Source organism: Pundamilia nyererei, unplaced genomic scaffold (genome assembly GCF_000239375.1).
Source record: "Pundamilia nyererei isolate P.nyererei 1_Seehausen unplaced genomic scaffold, PunNye1.0 scaffold00051, whole genome shotgun sequence".
NCBI lineage: Eukaryota > Metazoa > Chordata > Actinopteri > Cichliformes > Cichlidae > Pundamilia > Pundamilia nyererei.
In genome coordinates this window covers 2,740,242-2,753,406 of record NW_005187452.1, presented here as the reverse complement: position 1 = coordinate 2,753,406, position 13,165 = coordinate 2,740,242, and the positions used below count along the sequence as shown (strand labels likewise).

At 41.8% G+C, this 13,165-nt stretch overlaps 1 protein-coding gene across 4 annotated transcripts in view; it reads right to left on the bottom strand.

The window, feature by feature from the left end:
* Nucleotides 1-10,840, bottom strand: part of tln2a (talin 2a) — a 104,349-nt gene extending 93,509 nt beyond the window's left edge. For 2 of the 4 annotated variants that reach the window (XM_005733354.1, XM_005733356.1), the window contains exon 1: nucleotides 10,683-10,840. The gene's annotated coding sequence lies outside the window, so the exon portion shown is untranslated. Of the gene's footprint in view, nucleotides 1-9,855; nucleotides 9,964-10,342; nucleotides 10,576-10,682 lie in introns of those variants that run through there. The other 2 variants (XM_005733355.1, XM_013910900.1) reach the window with 2 other exon arrangements.
* Nucleotides 10,841-13,165: the final 2,325 nt, after the last annotated feature.

Sequence of the window (13,165 nt, the reverse complement as noted above, 5' to 3'; positions counted from 1 at the left end):
TACATTAACAGCCACTTAAAGTGCTATTTCTGGTGCCATCCATCTGCAGAATTTTGCAGCGTCAGGTTGGATAAGTTTGTGAGGGGTGCAAAGCGAGACACATACTATGCAAAAGTATCTGGGGGGGAAAAGCATCATACCAAGAGGAAAGCAAAGAAGGGAAAAAATTATAAAAGAATATTAGTATAATGTTCGAACACAAAATATGCCTCCAGTCAGATTTTACAAAAAAGGACTCGCAGATTATCGGATTTTCACAACACAATTAAACTTGATGATATTACAAGACATTTAAAAAATAAAAATAGCATTCATTGTAGTATTTTTTTTTAGATGAAGAGGTTAGGTCTAGGGCTAATGTGAACCAGGAGGGTGCAGGATGGTGGTTCCAACTGGCATATCAAGTGACAGTAAACATAATTACCACAACATACTAACATCAACAAATCTATAAGGCAAATCGTGGCAAAAAATACAGGATGAGCAAATGCCTTTGACATAGCTGGGACTCGGTTTGTATACAAAATAACATGAAGTTAAAACAAAGAACCAAACCACAGTGACCCAAAGTGGCCAGCAACCAACTCTAGACACAAATATGAGTCAACGTGCCGGCCGCAGTGGCCAGGTTAGAAAAGGATTCAGCTAGAGAGAAGCCTCAGCAAGACGCCTCATCGTCCCATCATCCAGATTTTAAAAATAACCTATACTACAACATAAACTTTGCAAAGATAAAAAAGGAAAAGAGAAAGAAAGGATAAACATACTAAAGAGAGGCATGTTGGTAACAAGAGGATAAAGTCAACTCAGTGCTGACAAAACACATTAGCAATCAACCATGTGTTTAACTGATGTTTAAAAATGTATGTGTTCTGCTCTCTGATACTGATGGGAGCTGTTCTGGAGCCTTTATAGAAAATGCAGACTGACCTACAGAAGCTCAAAGGAATAATCCAGTTCTTTCTAGTCAAACGCCTTGTAATTTGATTTCTATTTGGACTGATAGTAATAAACTAAGTGGTGAAGGAGCCATGTTAGGCTAAATAAGACAAATGCATTTAACAACACTTTATCAAAGCCCTTCATCAAAGATTTTCAAAGTTCTCTTTTATAGCAACTATAATGGTTTTAAAGCATTAAGGCCTGCCTGCGACCATGTAGTAATTAATATGGGAAAATCTGCATGAACATATGGTGTTTCATTTTATGTTATATTATGTTACATTGGAAAAGGTGCCCAGCCTACAAACATACACCTTTCACCATCACTAAAGAAAGACAGCCACGTCTGATGTGATCCGTTAAAGGTAAATGATGTGAAGTTTTACTGTCATAGTTCATGATTTTCACGTCCAGACCATTTGCTCTTTCTGCTCTGCAACACTGAAGCCATTTCGGTCCCTCTGCCAGTAGGGCGGCCTTATATAGAGAGGTGACTCCCCATGAAAAGCATTTAGAGCAAGAATTTATACTTATGGGAAAACCAAGAATAGCCTCCCCAGGCTGCAGGAGGGCTAGGGAGGAGCTAACGGGTGATGGTGGAATACATTTCCAGTACTCCCAGAATGAACACTCACCCCTGTGCAACAAAGCTCCAAGCTGCTCCACAACAGCTTCCAGGGGGAATTCCAGAGTAGGATTATTTTTCACGAAGCGCTACGTCACAGCGACAGAAATAATTTGATGAGTGACACGAATGTTGAAATTTGTCAACAAACAACATTCATGTCGAGTAACGAGAACACCATTTGTCCATGACTTCGTCGTGACGTTATTCCCCAGCTGCCCAGGCGGCTTCAAAGCGACAGAAGAAACATGTCCTCATCTTTAAAATAGAAGGGTGGGTCTGAGGTTTTCATTGGCAGAGCAATCAAATCATGATGTGCTCATCCACCATTTTTAATTTTCTGGCAGTGGATTCGCTAGATTCCCAATGGATTCTGGAGATGCTGCTCGCATACCACCACAGCAGTGCATTTTTCCTTTCTTTATGCTGTTGTCTTCTTACACCACAGCAAAACTCTTGCTCTTTTTGTTGGACAATGGTCCGGCATCTGAAGTTTTGGGTTGGTTAAAAGAGACAGGACAACAACCTTTGATAAGTAGACCGAGACTTCTAGTGTGAAGTAGTAAATGCCCAATATTCTCTTTACTGACCAGCAGTTGGAGTTTTTCAGTGTTTAAATTATTACATGCAAGTTATCCAAGAGAAACGGGCATAAGATGTGTAATCAGAAAACAATTACTAAGAAAGACAACATTTAGAGAATCCCTATAATCTGAAAGAGTTCTGAGAAATTCATCATCGCATGTACAAATCCCGACTTCAAAGATTCATTAGTCGATTCATAAAGTTAAACCACTGCTGTAGCACAGAGATAGCTGCATAGTTTAATTTCTACTGCAGACTGACTCTATTACATTCTCTATTTAACAGACAAGATCCTGCAACCTTTAGGCAACTACTACGTTTTCTGGTTACTTCAGCCAAATCAAACAACCCCCAAGCAGAGAGAAGAGAAGGGTAAATGAAGATTGAATTTTACTGCCTAAAGCAATGTAAGATTTGCTGAAGAGAAATGTGAAAATTACAGCATGTTACATACTAACATGGTTCACAAGGGTGGCTGGCCACATGTGGTTTTGTACAAAACAGCCAATCTACACTGTTTGCAGTGAACTAGGAGTACCACACACCTGATTAGGTTTCATTTCTGCCCTGGTGACTAAGAGGCATGAGCCTCGAGGTGGCAACTACGGCAGCATGGATTTCTGCCAGAGATGCAGTCCAGTAATAGCTGAAGAGCTCAGCTGTAACCTGAAACACATTTCGGAGCAGATACTCTTTCATCCAAAAATTGAGATGATGGTTGACTTTGTCCAAAAGCCCTGAAACTGCAAGCTGATGTTTTAAAGAGAACCTGGATTTGTTCCAAGAAACACTGATCTGTCTTACAGATGTTTATGTAGCTTAAAAGGACATGTGTTTCATCATAGTGAGTTTAGATTACAAGCAGAACAGCTACCCTGGGGCAGGCAAGTTATTTTCCCGAAGCACCACATGGAAACCTGGGACTATTGCGGAGGCCAGCACAAATAGGTTTATAAAGCGATAAAAACATCCATCCGTCCAGTCGCAGGGCTAACACACAGACACAGACAACCATTCGCGCTCATTAACATAATAGATGCACACTAAAACCAAAGTTCATTATTATAATCCAAAAGCTTGCAACACAGCCCCATCACAAGCACTTAAAGCAAAAAAACAGCACTGGAATTCAGCAATGACTGGTGTTCATTTCAAAGTATTAAACTGAAACGGGATTACTTTGCCACACTTCACCTTGAGAGCGCTACATCATATTCAACACGGTATTATTTCCTGAATTTATGAACGCGATTGTCAGACAGCATAAGAACGTCTGTGTTCCAGCTGAAGGATCGACCATCTCTAGTTTTGACAGAGATAGATAACTGCTGCGTCGAGGTTGGAAGCTCTGTTCTTTCAGGTGTGGAACATTTGACAAATCAATTTGGCAGGACAGTAAATTCTCAGCTCCTCTGTTGCCAAATAAGAATATCCTGTGTTAAAAGCCCACATTAGATGCTTTAATGCTAGAAAGTATGATTCGGGACAAAATATAAATGTATTTCTGGGCACAATAGCACTCATTTGTTCCAGTTTAAAACCCTGTTGTCGTAGTAAGCAGCATGAGTTTCCATCTCTCGTCTCTATGACAACCATACTGGCTACCGCTGCTCCAAACTGCAAGGCATGACCAAAATTTTGTATTTTTAAACCAGACTGAGGGTCGTCCGCCTCGTATCAAAGAATGTACAGAGCCACATACGGAGCCTGCTGCAGGGCAACAGTTGCTCAGACAGACTGCTTGCTCCTCCTAAAACATACTTCATGTTTAATTTTAGACAAAACAGAAACCACCACCCCCTCGGCGCGCACACACAGTGAACATGTCCTGCCCTTGAGTCATGCTGAGTATTTAAAACTAATCAATTAGGAAAGGCTAGTTGTGCAGAAATAGCTCTTCATGTTACCAGTGGGCAGTCACGGTACTGGCTTCTATTTGTGATGCAATCTACATGGGATGGTGAAGTGAGTGGGAGGCAGGCAAACGAGAACTCAGTGGGAGGTGGGAAAAAACAGAAAGTAGATACGATGTGCCAAGAAGGCAGCCTCTGCTGCATCCATCCAACTGTAACCATCATCCTAAAGTTACACATCACAATCAGTGCACTTGTTTGCTTGTTCAACTGGTAGTATTCTTTAATATCTGGGCATTAATCTTTACACTGTTCATTTTTTAATGTCGCAATACAATATTCTTTTTTTTCCCCACAGACATTTTAAAGAATTAAAAAGCCTGGCACTGAGACTTCGATATGTTATGAGCCAATCACTTGCTGCCAGTTCTTACCTCATAAATGAAGGATAATCGAAAGTTATCCAATCGTTTCTCTATCTGACACTATCCAAAAAGTGCACATGAGAAGGAGACAGGCACAGGGAGCCTCTCTGATGGGAATCTTGTGATTTCACTCTTGCGTTTAAGGCCATGCATGCCTAGGTTGGGCACAACAAACTGTAAAATTCTCTGATTTTGTTAACTTGAACTGGGCCAGACACTCATTAAAATGTCTCCAGTCAGATCCTGGCATAAAGAACACCAAAATATTCATAGTTTTTTTTTGCTTCCCAGCATGTGAGACATTTAATTGTACAAACTGAAGTTTGAAAGAAAGAACCCTTTGTATTTTAATCTTTCTGCCTCTCCCTGTTAAATCCAGAATCAAACTCCTTCTCCTCACATACAAGGTCTTGAATAGTCAGGCCCGTCTTATCTTAAAGACTACATAGTACCACATCACCCCAACAAAGCACTTTGCTCTCAGAATGCTGGCTTACATGTGGTTTATAGGATGGCTCCTAGTTTGGATTATGGAGACAGACTCTCTCTATATTTTTAAGATTAGGCTTCAAACTTTACTGTTTGCTAAAGCATATAGTTAGGGCTGGACCAGGTGACCCTGAATCCTACCCAGGTTACTCTGCAGCAGGACTAGGCTACTGGGGGTTTCCCACTGAACAGTGATGTTCATACACCACTCTGCATTTAATCATCCACAGTGTCTATTGTCCTGCCTTCCTCCTCTCACCCTGATCGGTCATGTGCATCCCTGACCCTGGTTCTGCTAGAGGTTTATTCCTGTTAAAAAAGGAGTTTTTCCTTCGCACTGTTGCCAAGTAATTGCTGATTGTCTGATTGTTGAGGTTTTCTCGGTTCTAACACAGGTTGTTAGAACGTTGGATGGCTGAAAATTTCCTCCACCTCAACGAGGGGCAAACCGAAGTCCTCGTATGTGCTCCTGGCAGATTTTTATCGCAGATAGTGAAAGCTCTTGGTCCTCTCTCGGGCTACGTCCACACTAGCCCGGGTAGATTTGAAAACGGTGAAAACGCGTCTACACTAGCGTTTTCAGTCGTTTTCACAGAGTTGTGCATCCTGATTGATACGGCCCAAAACGCTTACATTCCACGGAGATTTTCCGTTTTCGTTTTAAAAAATAATCCTGTCCACACGTAAACGCAGAAATGAAGGAAAACGCTGCTAGGAACATGCCAAAGCAACAGGTGGTGATATATTCCTAACCGTGTAGAAATGTTGGCCAATCAGAAGTCTAGAAGCCTCGGTGGGAAAAAGTAAACAAAACTGGGGCATAGAAGCAGAACCAAGTCGTATGTGTGGAGGGACAGTAACTGTGTGTATATGTAAGCATTTAAACACCGCAGAGAGTAGAAGTAACAGTATTGTAGAAATTAATTTCACCGAAACAATAACGTGGTAAGTTTTTAAAAATCTTCGTTTTCAGTGACCAAAAACGCCGTTTACGTGTGGACGAAAGGTGCAAACGCATAGAAAAATCTGCGTTTTCAAAAATACCCGGGTACGTGTGGACATAGCCTCACATTGGATGGTCATGTGAAATCTCTGGTTCGGTCTTGTTTTTATCATTTAAGAAATGTGGCTAAGCTAAGCCCGATTTTATCTCGCTCTGAACTGGAGATTGCTATACATGCATTTATTTCCTCGTGCTTGGACTATTGTAACTCGCTGTTTATGTGTCTAAGCAAAGGTTCTCTGGATCGTCTGCAGCTAGGCTTTTGACAAAGTCCTCTAAGTATTCACATGTGACACCGTTGCTATCTCATCTCCACTGCTTCCTGTTGAATTTAGAGTCCATTTTAAGATCCTGCTCTTGACTTACAGAGCTGTGCACGGACTGGCACCAGCCTACACCTCTGATCTGCTACAGCCCTATGTCTTTTCTTTTTTTTCCTTTTAAAAAAAAAGAAAAAGAAAATTTATGACTCGTTATCTTATGTGCAGCACTTTGTGATTCTGTCTAGAAAGGTGCTATATAAATAAAATTGTATTTATTTATTTATTTATTATTTTTGGTTCATTATTTTAAAATATAAAGCGCCTTAAGGTGGCGGCTGTTGTTATTTAGCACATGAAAAAAAAACTGATTTAAATTGAACTGAAAATTATTATATAATTATTATACATAGAGGGAATTCTGCAGTTGTAGCCAGAACCGCAGAACAAGAAATATAACAATGGAACAGACACTTCTGCCTCTACTGTGTGCAGGTCAGCCATACGGCCATGTTGAAGCTCTTGCCTCCATGAAAATGGCCCTACAGAGCCTTTTCAGATGAACTCTGTGAGCTGACATGAAACATTAAAGTTGTAAATCTTGTCACTGGGTCAGGCCTATCTGATTTAACACTTTGATTTACACAACAGCATCAGGTGGGGTTTAATGTGGGCTGCAAGCGCTCCTCGAGTATTTAATTTGTCATAAACACAGCAGAAGAACTGATTTATTTGCTTACAGAGCAGCCATGCAAACTCACACTGCAGTTATGCATACACAGGTTGTTAGAATACAAGGCAGGAATGTTGGACTCCACCAGTAACAGTGCAAAGAGCTTCAAAGAAAGATATGTAGGGAGTATAAACCACTGAATAGCTTTTGCTTAACAAAAACAAAACACTCTTTTTAAATAAATCTCAAGGGTTATATTTAAGAGCACGTTTGCACCCATGGATTGAAAAGATTCATTAGCTGAATCCAAAGTTACAGCTATGCTTTTTTCCATCACTGAGGCTGAAGAACATAAAGGACAAAGATAAATGTCAAAATGTTAGTTTCACCAAAGAGACCCACCACACATACTGACATGCTGAAGTCAAACAAAAACCTGATTTAAGCGACGGAAAGTTAGACCATCAACCATTCACGACTGATAAAACAAGTCTGCTAGTCTAGTTGTTCAGAGGCTGAACTAACAAAGTAGCAAAAGAGAGGAACAGGTGATGTAAAATAGCCCAACAAGACGTCCCTAAACAAGGGCAAGCAGGCGCCGTGTATCCAAGTACGAACGCTGAACGTAGATGAGACTATTCTGACTAAGCCTGCTCAGTGCATGCTCAGGAGTAAAAGCTTTAATGTCATCGTTAAACAAATCAACAGCATCAATGTGACATGAGTCAAACTGCAAATGTGATTAGGCATGCTTGAGGTCATCACTCCCCTTTTCACCCTGACAAGTAATTCATACAATGATCATCTATAATTGCATACCCACACAAGAACATTGTCACTCAAACAGTTTAAACTACACCAATTATCTTTGCCAGCTTTCTCAGCCAAACAGCGATTCTTAGTTACCAATCTGGCAACCAGCTCCAAACATTTGTTTCAGGCCCTGAGAGCCACGTTAAAAAAAACAAAAAAACAACAAAATTAATTCCAGGTGACCAGCTGGGAGCTGCCCTGGGAAACAAACGAAGAGTAGAGACAGAGCTTCACGAGGTCAGTGCAGCATTAAAAGCAACCAGAGCTGGTTTACCTCAGAGCGACTCTGGAACGAGCATCAAGGGATAGCTGCTGCTTCAGAATTTTGAACCTAAGCTGTATTACGTTTGATGAATGTAGCTTTCGTTGCACAACTTTCACTGTTTTCCCTCCACCTGCATTACAAATAGTCTGTTCACTTTGCAGCTTTTGCATAAAATACTTTTTTAAAGGGTAAACAGTTCACAAGCAGAGTGTTTTTTCCCCTTCTTGCAGTCTCTCAAAGAAAATCTCAATAGAAAACTTGAACTTGCTTGCTGTACACAACAACACTGCTGACCCTGACCATGAAAATAACACTTTCTGTATGTTCCTTTTCCCCCTGCCAACAGAGCACAGCAGAAATATCTGGCTGAGCTTGGCAACCGCAAACTAATCCGCTGCATTATCAGTGTCATTAAAGTGTCATTACAGTTTGCTCATTACTTCCTCTCTGTGGTCAGAGGTGACAGCAGAGGCCCGATTTCATGCAGAACAATGAGAAAAATCAATAAACTAGCCATGTGCAGCTGATGAGTAACCCCACAGATTGGACTTGAAGCCAGGAGCACATTTCCATTGAAAGTTAAAACCCCAACAGATATCGACAAGCTAAATGATTATCACACTACATGCAATCTTCCAGCTGTAAACTTCTGCTAAACCTATACATACAGCATTTATTAATGTGAGAAATCTTTAAAAAAAAAAGGGGGGGGGGGAAAGTGTGATACTTTGAAATGCAGAATGAAATACTTCATCAAGAACATCTCTGCAATTCTCACTCCATCTCCATTGACTTCAGCACCAAATAACTGAACAGTTACACTGGGGGGGAAAAAAACAGAAAGAAAGAAAAATAAAAAAGGGCTTTTGTGCAGGACTCCGCTTTGAAAAACTACTAAGAGTCTAATGGATGCATAAACACACTCTCCAAAAGGTCAGCACGGTTGCTAATGTAATGAAAACGCTGTTGATTGCTGCTTCTATGTCAAGGAAGCCAGAGTGAGTTTGGCCAGTTTAATAAATGATCGGTGTCGTCGCCGGTGCCAGAGCTGCATACCAAGCAGCGGCGACGGCAGATAGTAACAGCTAGGTACGGGGGCTCGGGAGAATGACATTTTCAGAGATGTACAGAAGAATAAATGATAAGCACGAGAAAACAGAAGCTGGGCTCATTAGACGAGAGCTGCCATTTTGAAAGGACAGATTTTAACAAAGGGCAAGTTGAGGTGGAGCGATGACATTCTCTTTTGCTGAAGCCTCTTTATTAACTATAGATTTCTGGGCAAACATATCCGATATCTGCCGAGCATTCCCCACGGGGTACGCTGTCCTACTGTCAGCCGGATCTCAACGCTCAGACTCATGTTCAACATACCTAAAAGAACAGTCACAGGCGAGCATTCTCCCGAGGCACTACACACACGCTCAAGCCTGCAGCCAATAAGGTCATGTGTCTTCTTCTGACAAGCCAAGGTCTGGGCAGCTTTTGGGGGTGGAGGAATTCAAGGGAAGTGTGGGGGGGATCCAAAGGAGGTGTGTGTGCGCGTATTAAGGGGGGGGGGGGTGTTCAGGAGAGTACTTTTGCATTACAGGCAACTCTTCCTCCATACCTGGCCAGCAATCTCATGAGAACTGTCACAGTCTACACACCAGGCTCACTGAAATTCCCAGGCTGCTGATAGGTCCATTCATTCTAATACTAGCAGCGATGGCCTGCACTGATCCTTCCTCACACACAAACTTAGCATACACACACACAGGTGATCTCCCAGCTCAGTCCCACGCCAAACAAGAGGAGACATTTGGAGACGTCACCAAATTCCCTGCTATACTAATAATAACAACAACATGTGATCAGTGTAAAAACATAACCAGCCTCGTCTTTCTATGAAGGGGTGTGGCAGCTGAGCCACTCATCCTCACCATTTAGTCCATACAACCTGCTGCAGTGGTGGAGCCATACATTACTCCAAGATGTCGCGGTTCGCATTTTCCATCACAGGTTAGCCAGAAGAATGGCAATCACGTGCACTCAGCCACGGATAAAAGGTGGCAATAACGCCTACAGCTCAAACATAGGTGCTCCCCTCCTCCTGCAAGCCATGTGATATTGGGCGATTGTAACTGGCGTCGTACAGGTTGCAGCCTTTAACGCGTGCGTTTCCGACGCAAGCGCGTGAAAAACGATGATTTAAAAAGTTGGAAACAATTGCCTGCTCGTACGAGAGGCAGCTTGACTGACATGGAAACATGGCGGAGGTTGGTTTTCTCCGGCCAGTGCAATGCAAGTTAGGATACCAGCCGCTCCGTGAACTCTTTAGACTCCGCACTCACCGCACGCTCGATCCTGCGGCTTCAAAGGCCAAAAGAAGGGAAAACGGAAAGATAAGAGACAGAAAACCAAACTCACCGGGCGACCCCCTGCTGCAACCATGTGGTCTGTACAAGTCGCCCAAGAAAGAAAAAGCAAAAAAACGACGCGATGCAACCACAAAAGTCAGCAATTAAGGACCCCCACAAGTTTCGTTAATTCAAATGAGCATCACGGCGACTGAAAGACCGCAGATCCATTCAGAAAAAAATGCAGCGCAGCCACAGAGCAGAGAGAGGGGCTGGGACTCGCACGCTCACACACAGCATGCAGTTTGATTAAAAAGCTTGGTCGGAGAGGTCAGGCAGAACTGCTGCTGCCAGGGGGGGAGATGGTCACCAGATTAAACCGATTACAGGGGAGGGGGGTGTAAACCTACCTTCAAATCCTCTGCTGGGGCATTTCAGGCAAGTCAGCCCTGAGAAGATGCACATTAGCCGGCAGCCCCGCTCCTCAGCACTAAAATATCCTGCGCGTTGAGGGGAAATTTCCAAGTGGCCAACAGTGTGTGAGCAGCAGAGGTACCGTGTGTATGTGTGTGCGTAAATGGGGAGGGGAGGGGACGGGGGGATAATCCTACGGTGGGGCAAAAAGGAAATGCGTCATTATTAATGGCCCAAGCGTTTTGTAGTCCGTTTGGTCATATCTGTACCCAGTTAAACTACAAAATGGATCGGGTTCGGTGATGTAGTGTTAGTTTCACACGGTTCTTTTTCTTCCTGTTTTTTTCTTCTTCTTTTTAGTAACAGACGAGCATTGATGTGCTAAAACCAGAAACTGAAAAGAAGAAGAAAAAAGACGCAAAAATCACCACCTGCTCAAATATTTTGAAAGTCCAGGGCTTGGGAAAAAATATTCAGCTTTGATTTTATAACACAGAAGGAAATGTACCTAGTTGATAATTCTCATATTTAATGCTACTGCTTCTTCCCACACTGAAAAAATGGAAATATCTGACTGACTAAGCAGTATAGTGGAGAGCAAAAGATCTCTAAACCACTTGTAGGGTCACAAAAACATGTTCATACACCAGTGACTGAGAGAAACTTTCTCTCTCCAGCAGACAAATATGCAGATGTTGATACTGATGTACAAAACTGCACCATATGAGCCAAATTTCCAAATCAGGAAACACTAAAAAAAAAAAAAACTTTTTTTGACTGAACACTGAACTGAAAATCAGCAGATAGAATAAATTGAGCTTGAGCTTATAGGACTGGCACATTTTCTAGAATGCATCTTAGACTGTCTCCATCACCTCTCAGGTTATATACACACAGTCCCTTTGACCTTGACTGAGTTATTGTCTTAAACTCAGTGAAGTTCCCCCAAAGCCCCAGAAGACAGCTGCACATATGTCACAATAGTAATAAATGAAGAACTATGTATTAAGTCAACGTCATGAAAGTGGATGTCTGAACTGCTAATTTCATCCAGGCAACAGTTCTGAATCATCAATGTTTGTCAGCCTTCTTACTGACATTCACATCACCCACGGCCTGCCACGCCACTAAAGTGAGGAGCTGTGCCAGCAAGTTTCTTTTTAATAACCAACTGAACTGCTTAGCGGCTTTAGAACTGGGAAATAATGTAAAAACAATCAGTTATGTGTGTTATTATGTTATACCAGTTCAACCCACTTAATCAAAGTGGTCAAATGGAGCTCTATGTGCTCCATGATTTAAATGATGGATTTAAACCACTGATTTAAGCCATTTGGGAAATGGGACCCAGCAAACTATGTGGGAGCGAGACAAATAAAGGAAACTCTACACAGTATTTAGGTGTTTTACTTTACAGGGGCCACTCTGGTTAAAACTGAACAAGAATATAAGTTGAGGGATCGGCAGCAGTTGTTCCACATGTTGTAAGTGGATATCGGGTTCTTGTTGTCAGGGCAAACTGGGGTGAAATGTGAACCTACGTGGGGGGGAAAGCTCAAAGATGTCGACCCCAGCTGGAGCAGGACAACTACAGCTAAATACCAAACATTCTCATGGAAGCCCCTTGATACCCTCAGTGCCGTTAACTCTGTCTGCCTCACGCTGAGGTCCGTCTGCCCCTGTAATCTCAATACTTCCACAACGACTCCAGCTTAAATCACCAGGCACATTAATGAGCATTACAAAATAAAAGCCTGCAATTTTTCATTTTGCTTTCAACAAGTACTCATAGACATGAAAGAGGAGGGGGAAATCCTTTCAAGTACTGCAGACCTACCACAATAAGAGCTATTCGGCTGTAACACTTTGATTACTGCTTTAGTTTGATGAGCTACATCTATACCACAAAACAACATGCAGGGAGCCACAGCACACAAACTACTAGGTGGGCACATAATATGCTATTTACACTGTGCCGAGTTAATTGCAATGAGCAGAAAGCAAAATAAAGAAATGCATAAATCCTTCCCCTGCACATGTAATCACCTTTAAACCCTCTACAAACCAATATCAGCCAAATGCCGCCACCTTGTGGCAGAATACATGCAATACATAAACGAGGGCAACACTAACTCCAATTTAATGCTCTTACAGATTTGAAAACTTTTTATGAGGTAATAACTAAAAGTTTTGGTTTTTTAGATGTTTTGAGGAGGTTTAAGTCTGCAACATAAGATTCGTGACAAACCTATCAAAACTGTTGCTGCTCCTAAAGAAAGATTGAACATAGATTCAAAAATTAGACGCTTTCCAATCCAGACTTGGACAGCCAATAATCTTTTATGCTTCTTCATGTTAGTAAATGCAACTGCACAGGAGGAATATGCTATTAGGTTTTACTTTGAGGTGAAATCATTTTGAAAAAAAAAACAAAAAACTGCATCAGTTAACAGAAATATACCCAACAAATGTATCTGTA